Consider the following 12,441-nt stretch of genomic DNA (forward strand, 5'->3'; position numbering starts at 1 on the left):
ATGTTAAAATTTCAAAGTTAATTTGATTGAATTTTATTTTGATTTGTGTGTTTTTTAATTGTTGACCCATATAAAGTGCTATTTAATTGAAAATTCATCAACAATTCCTCGAAATCGAATTTTGAAATTGAATTCCTCTATAACAGTAATGGGCACCCAAAGCCCCTAGGGTCGACTATTCAGATGTACACAACATCTACAAGGGAAACAAATTGGAGAATTTCCATCAAAAACACAATCAAAACATTCTTTGTATGCACCATTACAATACAGTTACTAATGTGACATGTTCTGTTTTTGCCGACCACTGCTTTATAGAGAGCTCTTTCATACAACTGAGAAAGAGTTTAAAATAGAGAAACCGAAGTATTATATGAAGCCGTTTTCGATAGAATTTTCTTTAGAATGATTGTAAGTTTTTTTAGGTCAATGGTCACACAAAATCGATTTTTTTCATAAAACTTATTTATTTTGCTTCCTACAATCCTACTTTTTATAATTCACCACTAATTTGTCATAATACCCTCCCATTTACACGATAGCTAAATTGAAAGTATTTGAATAAAAATAGTTTTGGGGTAAAACCGTTTGCTGTAACCACCCCTCATCGATTACATGTAATTATATTCTTTTGTAATTTAGCTATGTGTAAATAATGATGATGATTTTGTACATATTTCCCATTTGAAAGACTCTGAATGTTTGTAATAAAATTTATTGATTTTACGATTATCGCTTCATTAACAAATGAATAGAGAAAAAACTGCTTAACTTAATGATTTAAATAATTGTTTTTGTATTATTTTTCAACAATTAATTGTTTTTCAAAAGTTTTGTTTTTGTTTTTTTGTTCTATTGTAAGTAATTTGAACAATACAGAAAATTATTGAAGGTTGCAACAAATTCTAAAGTGTGAAATAATATATGAAATATACATTTATCTTAACAGATAACGTCATTTAGGTCTGTTTCAGTACATATGTATTTAGTTTAACGTTAAAACTTTTCAAATTAACAATTAAATTTATGATCTGTTTGCTCATAAATCTTTAAAAACATTTTATGGTTTTTAGTTGTTTAATTTAAATCTATAGTGTGTGGTGTATTGTAATTTGATTTGAATCTTTTAAGGTTTGTATTACAAATCGTTTAACATAAATTACAGTGACATAAATTAATTGTTTGTTTAAATATGGGGCGTATGATTTTATACATTTTATGCGAGTAACCACTTTAACAAGTAACCAATAAAATTTTAAAATAAATACAAGTTTTAATTAAAATTTTAATTACAATAAATTGCATCAAGAAACAAAAAAAATAATTTTATATCTAAAATTCATATTCAATGCAAGTAACCACTTAAAATATTAACGAATAACCATTACAATAACAAGTATTCACCAACATTTCAATAGAAATATTGTTTTTAATCGAAATTTAAAAAAAAAATTTATCAAATATAAAGTTGGAAACTTAAAATTAGTCGGGTAACCATTAGAAAAAATAACGAGTAACCACAAAAATTATAAAAAAATATATAAATGTTTCTATATAAAATTAATTTAGAAATAACAAACAAATTGATTTTATATATAAAAATCACTTTTAGCGAAAGTAACCACTTAAAATATTGAAGAGTAACCATTGCAATTTTAAAAGAATTACAATTGTTTATACAAATTGAGAAAAATATATACATATATCTAAAAAAAAATAATTTAGAAACAACAAGAAATTGATTTTATATAAAAAAAATATTTTTTAATAAAAGTAACCACTTAAAATATTAACGAGTAACCATTGGAATTTTAACAGAATTGCAAGTTTTTATTGAAATTTCGTTAAAAAACACATTGCATGGGAAACATTTAGTACAAATTCACTTCGAAACTTTAACTTAGTGCGGATAACCACTTGCAATAATAACGAGTAACCATAAACATTGAGATGACTATGCAAATGTTTCAATATTAAATTCATTTAGAAACAACAAACAATTAATTTTATGCCTAAAATCCACTTTTAGTGAAAGTAACCACTTAATATATTAACGAGTAACCATTAGAATATCAAAAGAATTTAAATTTTTTATTGAAATACCGCTAACAATACATTGTTTGGGAAACATTTTGCATAAATTAACTTCGAAACTTTAATTTAGTCGGGTAACCACTTGCAAAAATAACGAGTAACCATAACAATTGAGGAGAATATATAATTATTTCTATATACCATTAATTAAGAAACAATACATAATTGATTTTATGCCTAAAATCCACTTTTAGTGAAAGTAACCGCTTAAAATATTAACGAGTAACCATTCGAATTTCAAAAGAATTTAAATTGTTTATTGAAATACCGCTAACAATACATAGCATGGGAAACATTTTGTATAATTTCAGTTCGAAACTTTAACTAAGTCGGGTAACCACTTGCAAAAAAACACAAGTAACCATACAAATTGAGGAGAATATATGAATATTTCTATATACAATTAATTAATTGACAATACATAATTGATTTTATGGCAAAACTTAATATTTTAGACAAGTAACCACTCAAAAAATTAACGAGTAACCATACATTTTTTTGAAAATATTTAAATCTTTTTATATTAAATTAATAATGAAACAGATTGCTACTGATTTTATATCCAAAAGTAAAATTTTATATAAGTAACCACTTAAAAAATAAACGGTTACTCTTTTATAATTATAATTTTAATATGATTTATAATTATAATTTGAAAATAATAACAGCTATTAATTAAATTTGAATATCATGACTAAAATTTTGTTAATATTAAGTTCTTAAACGTAGTCGGGTAACCACTTGCAAAAATAACGAGTAACCATTCATATTTTTCAAAATATGTATGTATATACATAAATTTGTTTGTAAAAAAAAATTAAAATAAAATTTAAAACCCAGAAACAATTGATTTTATGCTTTAAACTCAAATTTTATTCAAGTAACCACTTAAAAAATTAAGGAGTAGCCATAAACATTTTTGAATACATTTACAGTTTTTAAACGAAACGTTTATATACATAAATTCTATGGTAAATATATTTTAAATTTTATGTTAGAAACTTTAATTTTAGCGAGTAACCACTTGGAAAAAAACGAGTAACCATTGAAACTGTAATAAATATTTAAATGTTGCTATATACAATTAATTTAAAATCACAACAAACGATTAATTTCTGTCAAAAATAATTATTTTATGCAAGTAACCGTTTAAAAATTTAATAAGTAACCATTAAAATTTTAAAATAATTACAGTTTTTAAGAGAAAATTTAATATAAATAAATTATGTTGGAAATTTCTGTCAAAAATAATTATTTTATGCAAGTAACCGTTTAAAAATTTAATAAGTAACCATTAAAATTTTAAAATAATTACAGTTTTTAAGAGAAACTTTAATATAAATCAATTATGTGGGAAAAATATATCTAATATCAAATTAGAAACTTAAACTTAGTCGGGTAACCACTTTCAAAAGTAACAAGTAACCATTCATATTTCTAAAAATATATACAGTTTTTTGTACAAAATAAATTTTACAACTACAATCAATTGGTTTTATGTTTTAAATTCAGATTTTGTGCAAGTAACCACTTATAAAATTAACGAGTAACCATAAAAATTGTTATATAATTACAGTTTAAAATAAATTTTTTATATAAATAAATTGTATAGTGAAAACTTAGTAAATTTTAAGCTCGAATCTTTAATTTTGTCGAATAACCACTTGCAGAAGTAACGAGTAACCATAAAATTTATCAATATTATATAAATATTCCTACCTAAAATGAATACAAAACAATAAAACAAAGGATTTTAAGTCTAAAATTCATACTTTATGGAAGTAACCACTTTAAAAATTTACGAGTAACCACCAACTTTCCAGTTTTTAACTAGAGTAAGAATTAGGTAATTTATGTTAAAAAAAATTAAAACTCAGCTTTTATTAACGTTTTCTTCTTTCTGAAGTATTTGTTCACTTAAGCCAGACAGTTTTTTTAGCAATGTTTTGCGTCAACACTTATTAACACGCTTGAATTAAACAAAGGAATTTGCTTAATTCATTAAATAGTTAGTGACTTGTCAAATTAATATTTAACAGTCCCCTTTTGCAATGACGTGCAAATCATAATTCAGGCATTACTCAGGTTTCCACAAGTTGAAGGAACTTCAATTTGGTACATATTTATTTTACGCTTTCTAATAATTTTGCTTAACTTCAAATTGTTAATAAACACTTTCATGACACCAACATTTTTATAAAGTTTATTTTTAAATTCTCCCCTAAATTAATTTCTTAGGTAAATTTTGGAAGTTTTTTTTTTATTTACGAAATCAATTGCGTTTTATTTTCTTTTCCTTTTGCACCTTCGATTTACTTAATGATAATATAATCTTGTTTTTAATGTTATTTTTATTTTGTAAAATTTTATTTAAAAATTTATATTCAAAATCAGCTTATTTGCCGCCTTCTATTTGTTTAAGAATTTAACATTATAAATGATATTTTAACAAGTCTAGGGAGGAGGGAGACAAAAAGAAATGATTTAAAAAATATCGTGTCATTTTCTGGCAAAGAAAGTTGGTTTGGTTTTTTTTTTGGTTAAACCACAACAGATTTAAAAGATATCCCAGCAAAAATTTTGTTAAAAAATTAACGAGTAACCACCAACATTTTAACAGAATTACAGTTTCTAAATAAAATTGATTGAGGAAACAAAGATTTTATGTCAAAAATTCACATTTTTTCTTAAACATTAAGTTATAAAATTTAACTTAGTCAAGTAACCACATGCGAAAATAACGAGTAACCACAAAAAATCTAAGAAATATATAAATGTTTCTTTACACAACTAATTTAAAAACAGCATGTAATATTTTTATATCCAAATTTTATATTTTATGCAAGTAACCACTTGCAAAAATAACGAGTAACCATCAAAATTTTAATACAATTAGACTTTTTAAATGAAATTTGCAAATCAACAAATTGTCTAGGGAAAAATTCGTAAACATTATGTTAAAAAAGTTAACTTAGTCAAGTAACCACTTGCAAAAATAAGGAGTAACCACAAAAAAATTAATGAGTAACCACCAAAATTTTAACAGAATTACACTTTTTAAATGAAATTTTTATATAAATAAATTGCATGCGAAAAATTTCTTAAATATTAGGATAAAAACTTTAATTTAGTCAAGTAACCACTTGCAAAAATAACGAGTAACCACAAAAATTGCAAGATGTATATAAATATTTCTTTACACAATTAATTTAGAAACAACATGTAATATATTTTATGTCCAAAATTTGTATTTTATGTAAGTAACCACTTCAAAAATTAACGAGTAACCACCAAAATTTTAACAGAATTACAGTTTTAAAATAAAATTTGTATATTAATAAATTGCCTGGGGAAAATTTCGTAAATATTAATTTAAAACTTTAACTTAGTCAAGTAACCACTTACAATAATAACGAGTAACCACAAAAATTGCAAGATATACATAAATATTTCTTTATACAATTAATTTAGAAACAGCATATACTACATTATATTCCTAAAATTTATATTTTATGGAAGTAACCACTTCAAAAATTAATGAGTAACCACCAAAATTTTAACAGAATTATACTTTTGAAATGAAATTTATAAATAAATAAATTGCCTGGCGAAAATTTCTTAAATATTAAGTTAAAAACATTAACATAGTCAAGTAACCACTTGCAAAAATAACGAGTAACCACAAAAATTCTAAGAAATATATAAATATTTCTGGCCACAATTAATAGGGAAATATAATGTAATATATTCTATGTCTTAAATTTATATTTTATGCAAGTAACCACTTCAAAAATTAACGAGTAACCACCAACATTTTAACAGAATTACAATTTTAAAATAAAATTTGTATATTAATAAATTGCCAGGGGAAAATTTCGTAAATATTTATTTAAAAACTTTAACTAAGTTAAGTAACCACTTGCAAAAATAACGAGTAACCACAAAAATTCTAAGAAATATATAAATATTTCTGGCCACAATTAATAGGGAAATATAATGTAATATATTCTATGTCTTAAATTTATATTTTATGCAAGTAACCACTTCAAAAATTAACGAGTAACCACCAAAATTTTAACAGAATTACACTTTTTAAATGAAAGTTATAAATCAATAAATTGCATGTGAAAAATTTTCTAAATATTAGATTAAAAACTAGTTAAAGTCGGGTAACCACTTGCAAAAATAACGAGTAACCACAAAAATAGCAAGAAATAAATTAATATTTCGAGTAACCACAAAAATAGCAAGAAATAAATTAATATTTCTTTATACAATTAATTTATAAACAGCATGTAATACATTTTATATCTAAAATTTATATTTTATGCAAGTAACCACATACAAAATTAGCGAGTAACCACTAAAATTGCAAGAATTATATGAATATTTCTTTGCACAATTAATTAAGAAACAGCATGTAACAAATTTTATGTCTAAAATTAATATTTTGTGCAAGTAACCACTTAAGAAATTAACGAGTAACCACTAAAATTTTAACAGAATTTCACTTTTTAAATGAAATTTGTATATAAATAAATATAAATAATTGCCTGGCGAAAATTTCGTAAATATTAATTTAACTTAGTCAAGTAACCACTTGCAAAAATAACGAGTAACCACAAAAATTCTAAGAAATATATAAATATTTCTGGCCACAATTAATAGGGAAATATAATGTAATATATTCTATGTCTTAAATTTATATTTTATGCAAGTAACCACTTCAAAAATTAACGAGTAACCACCAACATTTTAACAGAATTACAATTTTAAAATAAAATTTGTATATTAATAAATTGCCAGGGGAAAATTTCGTAAATATTAATTTAAAAACTTTAACTAAGTTAAGTAACCACTTGCAAAAATAACGAGTAACCACAAAAATTCTAAGAAATATATAAATATTTCTGGCCACAATTAATAGGGAAATATAATGTAATATATTCTATGTCTTAAATTTATATTTTATGCAAGTAACCACTTCAAAAATTAACGAGTAACCACCAAAATTTTAACAGAATTACACTTTTTAAATGAAAGTTATAAATCAATAAATTGCATGTGAAAAATTTTCTAAATATTAGATTAAAAACTAGTTAAAGTCGGGTAACCACTTGCAAAAATAACGAGTAACCACAAAAATAGCTAGAAATAAATTAATATTTCTTTATACAATTAATTTATAAACAGCATGTAATACATTTTATATCTAAAATTTATATTTTATGCAAGTAACCACATACAAAATTAGCGAGTAACCACTAAAATTGCAAGAATTATATGAATATTTCTTTGCACAATTAATTAAGAAACAGCATGTAACAAATTTTATGTCTAAAATTTATATTTTGTGCAAGTAACCACTTCAAAAATTAACGTGTAACCACTAAAATTTTAACAGAATTTCACTTTTTAAATGAAATTTGTATATAAATAAATATAAATAATTGCCTGGCGAAAATTTCGTAAATATTAATTTAACTTAGTCAAGTAACCACTTGCAACAATAACGAGTAACCACAACAATTCTAAGAAATATATAAATATTTCTGGCCACAATTAATAGGGAAACATAATGTAATATATTCTATGTCTTAAATTTATATTTTATGCAAGTAACCACTTCAAAAATTAACGAGTAACCACCAAAATTTTAACAGAAATACACGTTTGAAATGAAATTTGTATACTATAAAAAATTACCTGAGGAAAATTTTAAATAAATATTAAGTTAAAAACACTAACTTAGTCGAGTAGCCACTTGCAAAAAGAACGAGTAACCACAAAAATTCTAAGAAATATATAAATATTTCTCTACACAATTAATTTTAACAGAATTACACTTTAAATTAAACTTGTGTATCAATAAACTGCCAGAGAAAAATTTCGGTAAATATTAAATTAAAAACTTTAACTTAGTCAAAAATTGCAAAAATTATGAGTAACCATTAATATTGTGAAAAATATATAAATGTTTCTGTACAGAATTATGTTAAAAAGAACAAAAAATTAATTTTATGTCTAAAATTCATATTTTTTCCAAGTAACCACTTCAAAAATTAACAAGTACCATCAACATTTTAAAAGAATTTCCAGTTCTAATTGAAATTTTTATATCACTAAATTGTTTGGTGAAAATATCGTAAAATTTAGGTGAAAAACTTTAAGTTAGTCGGTTAATCATTTGCAAAAATAACGAGTAACCATAAAATGATGATGAAAAATTTAAAAATGTTTCTTCATACTATTTTGTACAACTTACAAAGTATTACTGTAAACTACTCCATACCTCCTTCTCTGGCACTCTCTCTCTGAGTTAGTCATTACTTTGAATATTTCGATATTTGAAAAATTTTTCACTGGGTTATAATTTCGCTAAATTGTTTATGTTGTATATTAAACAAATTAATGTTTTAAATATTTTTTCTGCCGTTTTTTTTTTGCTTTATTCTTCTATTTCATTTAAAATGTGGGAGTGTGTGATATTTATGTTTATTTTTTCATTTCGCCAATTTCATTATAATAATACTTTTTTCATTTTATTTTATTATTTTTTTATGAATTATTAATAATGAATGTATACGCGTTTTGTCTTTTTGTCAACATCATTTCAAATGATATGCGCATTTTTCAACTTTATGGTATTGACTAGACAAATATTATATTTAAACAAAAAAAAAAGCGTTTTTTGTTTTCATCGTAATCGATAAATAATAACGGAGATTATAAGTAGAGCTGAAATTGATTCTAAAAAAAAAAATATTAATAAAAAAAGATTTTTTTTTAATTTCAAATTTGAATAAAACTTGGATTAAGTAGAGTGAGAGGGAGAAGTAAGTAGGTGTAGCCTATGAAAGTGTTAAGAAAATGAGTCAAATCTTTTTGGATTCGTTAGAATTAATCATAATTTGTTTGTTTGCTGTGGGGCTCTTTAAATAAATTACAAGAAAGTTTTGAAAATATATAATTGTTTAGCTCAGAGATCGGCATAAAGAGAACATATAATCTAATCTGATATTGATTGTGGTTTTTAATTTCTAATATTTATGATCATTGTAAACATTCGTATTGTTTTAGCTAAATAAATAATTATATTCGGCACCTGGTGGTTATGAGTGTCGACCACTGATTTAGAGCACTTATATAGCGCTGCACAGTGGTATGAGAATAAAAAAAGAGGGAAATAAATATGTAACTTCTAAACCCTTACGTTGATTTGAATGAAATTTGACATGCTCAAAGAGGAAGTGTAGTCGAGTTTAAGTTTAGAACTTGGACCTCATGACCCACCAGGAGCGGGACCAGGGGTTCCCAAAGTAGGACACATCGGGTATGTTAAATTTTTGAAATGATCCTATTTCTTCGTTTGTGTTCCGATTTAAAAAAAATTACACACACAAAATCTTCGCGTCAAGCACTACATAAAACTTCGTCGTAGCTATCAATTATCTCTTATAGCTTAGGAAATTTTGAAAATTTAATTTTCAACATTTTTTACCACCCTACACCAGTTTTTTGGTGACCGCGATTCCAAATCTTCTCCGATTTTATCCATTTTTCTTTTATAGGATTAACAATAGATCCATATATCAAATAAAGAAAGAAGTGTTTAAAAATCATGACTGAGTCCAAAGTTACATGCATTTGAATATAAAAAAATTAGAAAAGGCGATTTTTCGCAATTTTTTTGGGATAAAAGTACTTTTATTCTTTTTAAGTTATCTAAAAATTTTCTAAGAGGATGTATAATGAAGTTGTACTTTTTTAAAAGCTAACTTTACGCAAAATATTTAAAATGAAAAAAACATTTATAATTTTTGATACCGACGGAATCAGGTCCATTTAAAAAATGCCTATTTTTTATGTAAAATTCAACTTTAGGGCAAAAATTCTCAAATCGCATACTCGATATAAAAATATAGTAAACTATTTTAGATGGCCCAATAAGTTCTTAATTATCTTATAAAGGGTTCCGATAACCCCGCTCCTATTATGGATATTATAGCCAAAAAAGGAAAAAATCACATTTTTGGGATTTTTCAAGATTTTTTTTGGAATTGCGGGATATTTGATTACAAATTTTAAAATTTGTTTTTATTTTTCCATTTTAAATAGAAAAATCTACATAACTGTGAAATTTCGTTAAAAAATATTCATAAATAAAAATGTTATTTCAATTTGAAAAATTTGTATCTATGCAAAAACTCAATAAAAAGCATTTTTTGTCATATTTTTCAAAAAAGTATTCCATGAATTTTTTAATTGTCAAAAGTTATATACATTTTGGAAAAGTAGACAAAATCCTCTATCCACTGATATATAACATGTCTACCTTATGTTTTTTACGTGTTAAATAAATTAGGGAAAACGTAACAACTCGCTGAGAATTTACCTAGCACTGTTATTTACATTCATAAAAATGTTATTATGTAGGCAACATGCTTTTTTATGGATTTCTATGTTAGTTAAATTCGGCGTAATGGTTTAGAAGTTACAGATTTATTTCCCTCTTCTTTTATTCTCATACCACTGTGCGCTGTAAAAGAGAATATAAATACAAAAGAGAGAACTATTTAGTTCTATGAATAAAAATATGCAAATCTTTACATAATTTTTTTGCTCTCATGAATATTAATATTCTCTAAATATTGTTTTAATACAATAAATAAACAAACTTAACACTTCATTAATTATAACAATATCCCTTTAAACAAAAAAATTAAATATTGAATTAATCGAATTTTTTTCTATTCTTTTTTATTTACAGGATCTCATTGGTTTATTACAACAAATAATTACTAATAGTGCAAATTTTCTATAACAACAAAAAAAAACTAAAATAATAAATTAAATACATAAATTAAAATTATAAATAAATAATTGTCCATCATTATTACTATGGTTAAAATAAATTTGTTCAACACGGTTTTAAATTAATTACAATAATTTCAAACAAACAACAACAACAAGAAAAAAAAAACAAGAATCAATTATAAATAAATAAAATAATAATAAATTTAGTTTACATAAATCTTTTTAATATAAGCAAATAATATTGTCATCATATAAGCAAATATTGCAATAATAAATAAAATAAAATTTTAGACCAAAAAATATATGAAAAAAAATTAAGCAAAAAAATCTGTATGCTAATGAATTGCTGTTAAAAAATTGTAACCTATTAATTATAAATAAAATGTATAATTAAAATTTATTTTTTTAATTTATGTAAAAAAAAACCCTCTCAACAATATTAAAACACATCAATAACCATAAAGACTTGTTGAAAAATTTATCAGGTTAGTAAAACAACACAGAAATTTTTATTAAATAAATATGAAAAAAAATAGATGTTATTTTTATTAATAATCATAATTAATTAACAATAAATTAATTATATGGCCTATCATTAAGTTTTCGTGTTAAAACTAATTAATTGTTAAAACAAGCCATTAATTTGTTTTAGTAAAGGAAATAATTATTTACAATACATAGTTAATAAGTAGTTTGTAAAAAAAATGTCTATTCCAGGGGAAAAGGGGGCATAAATAAGTAAATTGTTTGCTTTCTAAGCGGCAAATTTCAAAGAAAAACTGTAATTCTTCTAAAATTGTAATGGTTACTCGTTACATTTTCAAGTGGTTACTTGTATTAAATGTGAATTTTAGACATAAAATTAATAGCAATTTGTTTCTAAATTAATTATATTTAAACAAGTAAGAGTGCTATATTCGGCTGTGCCGAATCTAAATATTTTTAGGTAAACAAAATTTAATTTTTTTTCCAGTTGTTTTTTTAATTTTTTGGAAAAAAACATTTTTCGATTGTTATTTTAAATTTTTTTTTTTAAATTTAAAACTTTTTTTTTTAAAATTTAAAAAATTTTTTTTTTTTTGAAAAAAAAAATCGGGTTAAAATTTTGTTTCCCGATTTTGACCCATTGTAGGTCCAACTTACTAAGGTCTTATATACGTCGTTGCAAATGTCTTTGAAATATCTATCATTAGATATCCATATTGTCTATATTAATGTCTTAGTAATCCAGATATAGGTAAAAAAAATAGGTCAAAAATCGAGGTTGTCTTGGTTTTTTCTTCATATCTCAACCATTTGTGAACCGATTTTGCTGATTTTAAATAGCAAAATTCTCGAAAGCATGTCTGACAGAATTATTGAAGATTTGGATCCCGAAGATATCTGGGGTCTTCAGAAAACTGATTTCAACAGACAGACGGACATGGCTTAATCGACTCCGCTATCTATAAGGATCCAGAATATATATACTTTATAGGGTCGGAAATGAAAAATGTAGAAATTACAAACGGAATGACAAACTTATATATA

General features: G+C 23.7%; 1 protein-coding gene across 1 annotated transcript in view; it reads left to right on the forward strand.

The window, feature by feature from the left end:
- LOC135955227 (uncharacterized) overlaps positions 1-12,441 on the forward strand; it is a 518,015-nt gene that overhangs the window by 22,076 nt on the left and 483,498 nt on the right. Inside the window, exon 2 of the mRNA XM_065505555.1 lies at positions 10,865-11,396. The gene's annotated coding sequence lies outside the window, so the exon portion shown is untranslated. The remainder of the gene's footprint in view (positions 1-10,864; positions 11,397-12,441) is intronic.

This window comes from Calliphora vicina, chromosome 3 (genome assembly GCF_958450345.1).
Source record: "Calliphora vicina chromosome 3, idCalVici1.1, whole genome shotgun sequence".
Taxonomy (NCBI): Eukaryota; Metazoa; Arthropoda; class Insecta; order Diptera; family Calliphoridae; genus Calliphora; species Calliphora vicina.